This window comes from Anneissia japonica, unplaced genomic scaffold, assembly GCF_011630105.1.
Source record: "Anneissia japonica isolate Jap-2015-1 unplaced genomic scaffold, ASM1163010v1 scaffold287755_len519135_cov135, whole genome shotgun sequence".
NCBI classification, from domain to species: Eukaryota; Metazoa; Echinodermata; class Crinoidea; order Comatulida; family Comatulidae; genus Anneissia; species Anneissia japonica.
This window is the reverse complement of record NW_022704004.1, coordinates 118,025-124,727: the sequence shown is the minus strand read 5'-3', so window position 1 is coordinate 124,727 and position 6,703 is coordinate 118,025. Positions and strand designations below refer to the sequence as shown.

Genomic DNA, 6,703 nt, shown 5'->3' with positions numbered 1-6,703 from the left:
ACTTAGGCCTAATTATAGCTTACTAAGCTTAACTATATATACTTATATTATGATCAACAAATCACAACTTTTTTTTCGCATTTAACACAATTTTTTTCACTTTTTATTGCTATTAATATTATTATCAATTATTACTATCGTCATCATCATCATTGTTATTATTATTATTATTACTATTAGTAGTAGTATTATTAAACAAAAATGTAAAGAAACTTGGAAAAGGATAAAAATGAAATTGAACCACAGTATCGCATTTCTATCTTAAAAGCCCTGGCCTGAAATTTATGGATTTAAGATTTTTTTAAATCACGCTTAGGCCTATGTGTTCCATTAGGCCTATGTATAACGTGTAATGATGCATATTTACATGTTTTAGAAGTATTCATTTTGAGTGATCCCAGGAAAGAATTTGTATTAGCTCAAGAATAAGCTTAAAAATTTTAACGCTGTGTACAAAGGGGGGGAGCCGCGGCTCCCGCGGCTCCCACGGCTCCCCCCCCCCCCTGGATACGTCCCTGCCTGGTATCCCTCTTCAGTTGATATCACTCGTTCATTAGAATCGCATTTATTTCCGACTATTATCAACGGAACGTTTTCTGGGGTATGCTGTACATTTTTTAGAAAAAAGAAGAGCATTGATTACAACACAAGAACGCTTAAAACTCATCTATACTGATAACCAGCATTGATTTATTTAAGTGTAATTTGGCAACCAGGAAAATGTCTTTGGTCACATTATAAAAGCTGTAAGAAGGAAGTTGTTGGCTAGCTTTGTTTTATTTATTTTTCATTAATTTAAATAAAAGCAACATAAAATAACAAAAATGGTCTGGGGAAACACAAGAATGAAATATTGTACTTCTTATAGCAGGCTCCGGAGGTTATACCTTGCAATATTTTGTTATATCATCGTGTAACAACTTCGTATAACCTCTGCATGTGTGTGTGCGCGCGTGTGTGTGTGTGTGTGGGTGTGTGTGTGTGTGTGTGTGTGTGGGGGTGTGTGTGTGTGTGTGTGTGTGTAGATAACGTGTGCGTTTCTTCTTGAATAAGTACTTTACCTTCTTTATAATCATTCAACCAATTAGCAAGTGCACTGAATGTCTCCCAATAGTGAGGCCATAAATAAGAAGAACACCCATGGCATCTCTATAATAAGGGCGAGTGATTGATCGGAACCTCTCCTGACCAGCAGTGTCCCATATTTTTAGCTTCATCCACCGCCCGTCAACACTCACAGTCCTGATCGCAGAATCTATTCCTGCAACCCAGTACATTTTAATACAGTGCAATGTTATAGATTATCAAAATCGATCAAAATGACACACAAATTATTGTATTCTGTAGCAGATCCAGGAATTAGAAATAGAGGGAGCCCTGGGAATTAATCAGATGGAGGGTCTAGACAACTTCAGCCATAATTGGGGCTGAGGTATTCGTACTTTTACGTCAATCAAATTAATTCAATTTTTTGGATTGCTACAAGTACTATCTTGGGCCAATATCCGCACAAACAATAAAACACAGAAATACGATAAAATGGTAACTATGCATCATGGGGGGGGGGAGGTCACTCCGCTAAGGTCAAATTACCCGAATAGCCCACCCTAAACGAAATATGCATTGTGGGGTAGGGGCGTTACTCCCATAAGGTCCTAATGACACGCATATCCTCAACCCTAATAAACTAACTATGCATCACGGGGTAGGAACGTTACTCCATCCAGGTCCTAATGACCCTCATCCCCAACCGTAATCGAACTATGCATCACTAGTTGTTAGGGACGCTACTCTACTAATTTCCCAAAGACCTGCATACCCCACAGAAAATATTTGCGGCAATTACTACTTAAGCAGGAAATTATTATTTATTTAGGCATGAAATAGCACTCTTAAAATTAAATTTGAATGCAATTTACATTTTTCCACATTTTTTAATTGTTTTAATGTTGCTAAATATAAATACATGGACCAGCGATTTATGGACTTTTATGTCTATGCGGGTTCTGTTCTCCATGTCAATATTGTATTTTTTCCATATGTAAAAGTAGAGAAATCGAATAAAGAAAAAAAGAAGGAAATACAGGGAGTACATTGTAAAAACCTAAAGATTATTAATTTCAAAATAAAGACCAACAATTTTGCTTATGTAGTGTATTTCTAAATGCCTAGTTATTTTTTATTTATTACCGTTTTTCGCATATGTTCAGCAAGAATAGTAATTAGACACATGTTCATATCTATCTTGCCATGGCCTATTACCAATGATGATAACAAAATATAAAATGTAACATAAATAAATAATGCATTCTTTAGTTTCGAATTCTCTATTAACTCAAAAGACTTGGTCAGTAAGCCACATGATCTGTACTGGGTATTACTTTAAAGTTTCTGATTAAAAACACCTGGTGATGCAACAAGCAATAACAACATAACGCTATTGATATTGAATATTTGTAAATCTGGAAACAGATAAAGGAGACTAAACCAAATGCCCTTGCAATAGTAATGTATTATGCACAGTGTTGATTATTGTGTTAACAGGTGTTTTTATGATATAGGCCTAAGTACTGAGTGTGCCTATATTGAAATATAACGTAAGAATTATTTGTTTACCTAAAGTTTGTATTGTATGCGTATAAACGCCTCTTGCGTATCGTTGTAACAGACATGTTTTCCCAGTGGATGTATCGCCTACAATTAATACTTTATAATTCTCCATCTTTGAAATTGTTCATCTTGACCTGTGACATATGTATTGAAAAAATGTAACAGTTATTGAACTAATTGCATTAAACACAGTGTAACTTAGGATGGGCTATCCAAAGTATCCGAATTTATTTTGTGATTAATATCAAGCGATTTTCAAAAATTAATTCCACAGTTATGTCCATCCACGGTTTTTATGGCCGAGGCCTCAACCTATAGTGTTATGAACATTTCCACTGATGAAATGCAAAATCTTCTAAACTATGATACACTTAGATAATTCCGAATAGTTAAGTGGTGAGTGTTGATACTGCCAAGTTCGCCACCAGAAGGACCCAGAAATAAATCTTTGAACATTCGTGGGTTATCCTTGGTATATTTCACACCGAAGTAGTACGTGCAATTCAATGCTACGCTATGATTTGCAGGATTTCCATATCTGAACGAACTGTGTGTAAATTGTTTTGTTTTAAAATTGTTTACTGTAATACGAAAATTTGAGCCTTATTTTTGACTTTTGACCCAACAGATCCCTTTTTATAATTTTCTGTAACCTCCATGATGACTGGTAACAGCTTAGCTCAGTCATCTAAATTAGCGGTAACCACTGTGTGTGTGTGTGTGTGTGCGTGTGTGTGTGTGTGTGTGTGTGTGTGTGTGTGCGTGCTGAACCGTCGAGATATTTTTAGTAATTACTTCTAAATTCTAATATTCTGGCATTCTCCATTTGAGGTGCAATTTTTCCCTTACTCTATATCTAAATACTCACACGCCAACTCATGACTGATGTTACGGGTCTTAAACTACTGTAGTGGACCGTTCTTATCACTCTACTTTATCTCTAATTTCTTCCTGTTACACTCTTACGTTTGTAAGACTTAAAGGTCACCTTTAATACCCTGTTTATGGACAATGCAGAGATCATGGAGATAGCTTCTCATCCCACTTCCACATACGTTATACCTGTACATATTTTCGAAAAGGTTTCTTTTTTAATATTACCGTCCAAATAATCTGTAATTAAATAGTTGAGATCAACATTCATACCTGATTAGTGCTCTTCGTAGTAATTGTTTACCAGTAGGCCCGCTTTCTAAAATAAAAATAGAACGACATTATAGAGAGGAATCCAATCTCCTAAATACGCAGCCTTTTCTGTTATTATGTACCGGTATATAACATGACCAAAGTCCGTATTTATTATTGATTGAACTCTCGGCACTTTACTTAGAAATGTACACTGAAATAATGTAGGCCTTACCACACTGGTGGAACACACGTATATCACAGAAAGAGTGCAGCTTTTTATATATCAACGCAGTTTATTCTGAGAAAGGTTGCATTATCAACAGGCGTAGAATAAACATTAGGTTCACGTAGTAGACATCAAGTCTACATCGATAGTAAGTTTTCTAAATAAATGTGGAGAAACAAATAAAACAAACAAAACCAAAGACTGGACTACTTTCTCTTATTAATTATTTATTTATTTATATTTATTTATATTTTCAAACAGATTCACAGTACTGTGTGGATTTTATTTTCCCACACAAGTTCTCAGTGTTGTATGGGGTTTGTTAAAACTGTATTTAGTTAGATTTTTAATCCTGTTTATTCTGTCATTTATTTAAAATTCATGAAAATATATAAATTAATAAATATTCTAACCTAAGCATAAACAATATAAAGGACCACACCAGGCCAACACATGTCTATCATAGTCTTAGAGTGCCATTTCCGGCCATCCAGAGGTAATATTCCTTAACAAATTTCATTTGGGAGAGGAGAATCCCCTTCAAAATCCTTCCCCCAAGTCGAGCCTACGAGCGGCAAATCAGTCAACACCACCCCCTCCGCTTGTACCGTAATAATGGCCAGATTGCACTTGCAAAATACTTCCGACGGCTATGGTTTATATAAATATATTTTGAATGAATATCGTCAATTCAAATATCGACTACCCTATTCAGACTACACTCTCTTGCGATCGGTTGCGATGTAATCGGATACCCTATTCAGACTACACTCTGTTGCGATCGGTTGCGATGTAATCAGTGGTAATCCAAAACTACGATGGCCCACAAGGGACACACTGCAAAGAAAAAGAAATGCTGCAAACAAAAAAGAAACGCTGCAAACAAAAAAGAAACGCTGCAAACAAAAAAGAAATCATGGAAACAGAAAAGAAACTAGATGTGTATTAATATTAGAAGTTGAGTCCTCCATTAAAGATTCACCACAAGAATGGCAAAATTTTCCAAATTCTGAACTTTTTGTTGGGTGTCTATAAAACGAAGACCGAAAACCGAAGACCCAAAAGCGAACACCCCTTATTTTTCTCTTTCATTTTGATGATAATACGCCAGGCTCTCACAAAATCCAAATTAAGAAATTTTTTGGGCGTCTGTTTGTGAAATTTTCAAGGGTCTTCGTTTTATAGACATCATGGGTGTCTACAAAACGAAGACCGAAAAACGAAGACCTCCAGTTATTTCTAAATTATCTTATTGAAAGTATTTCAAAATCATCATAAAATAAGTACTTATTTCATTATTTTATCGGAATAAAATGAGGAATATCAAGAAATACTTAAGGGTCTTCGTTTTATAGACACCCTATGGGTGTCTAAATCGAAGACCGAAGACCAGAAAAACGAAGACCCACTTTTTTTCCTTTCAATCGTGATAAAATAATGTTTTTAAATCACTTCGTGTTATGTATATATATAGTATTCGTCTTCTTAGCACATTGTTGCCTGAATCTGAGTCAATTGAATGATTTACCCTTTATTCCAGTTCCAAAGCGACAACCAATGTCGTATGTCCACGGCTGATGGCTGAGCGCGTCTTGGCGCTGCTACCCTCTAACGAAGGCTTGGCCTAGCGGTACGCGTATTTTGGGACCTACAGAAACCTTGAATATTTCATTCAATAAACTTGTTCCATGATAACATCAACAGTAGGAATGTGGTAAGTGACGCATATGTGCAGCATCGGTCATTTGGTTGTGACACCAACATAGGATGGACGAGATAATTAAGGGTCTTCGTTTTGTAGACACCCTATATGGGTGTCTACAAAACGAAGACCGAAGAGCCGAAAACTTCGTTTTTCGGGTCTTCGTTTTGTAGACACCCATATAGGGTGTCTATAAAACGAAGACCCTTGAAAATTCCACAAACAGACGCCCAAAAAATGTCGTAAATTTGATTTTGTGACAGCAAAGCGTATTATCATCAAAATGAACGAGAAAAAAATAGGGGTCTTCGTTTTTGGGTCTTCGGTCGTCGTTTTATAGACACCCCTTTTTGTTCCACAGTTAGAGCAAAACATGGCTTGACACTATGATGTAGCCCTGCAGCGCATCTGACCTGACCTCAGTCTGTTGTCAATTAGTATGAAATGCGCGCGCGCAAAGGCTTTTCCATTTTGTTTGCAGGGTTTCCTTTTTTTGTTTGCAGCGTTTCATTTTTTTGTTTGTAGCATTTCCTTTTTTGCTTGCAGCTTTTTCTTTTGTTTGCTGGTGTTTTTATTTTTTGCTTGCAGCGTTTCTTTATTTGTTTGCTAGTGTTTTTATTTTGTTTGCAGCGCTTCTTTATTTGTTTTCTAGTGTTTCTATTTTTTGTTTGCAGCGTTTCTTTTTTGTTTGCAGCATTTCTTTTTTGTTTTCAGCGTTTTATTTTTTTGTTTGCTGGTGTTTTCTATTTTGTTTGCATCGTTTCCATTTTTGTTTGCATCGTTTCTATTTTTGTTTGCATCATTTCTTTTTTGTTTGCATCATTTCTTTTTTTGTTTGCAGCGTTTCTTTTTCTGTTTCCATGATTTCTTTTTTGTTTGCAGCATTTCTTTTTCTTTGCAGTGTGTCCTTGTGGGCCATCGTACAAAACTGATTACTCCCGATCGCAATCAACGAACGCATTCAGACCAAAACAAACTAATTTTACATTCTAGGACCTAGGCCTCCGGTGGCTAGGCCCATGTCGACTGACCTTAGC

The 6,703-nt window shown here is 36.0% G+C and overlaps 1 long non-coding RNA gene across 1 annotated transcript in view; it reads right to left on the bottom strand.

Moving 5' to 3' along the window:
• LOC117104559 overlaps nt 1-3,873 on the bottom strand; it is a 5,662-nt gene extending 1,789 nt beyond the window's left edge. Inside the window, exon 1 of the long non-coding RNA XR_004444779.1 lies at nt 3,757-3,873. This is a non-coding gene — a long non-coding RNA (uncharacterized LOC117104559). The remainder of the gene's footprint in view (nt 1-3,756) is intronic.
• Between the last annotated feature and the right edge of the window lie 2,830 nt (nt 3,874-6,703).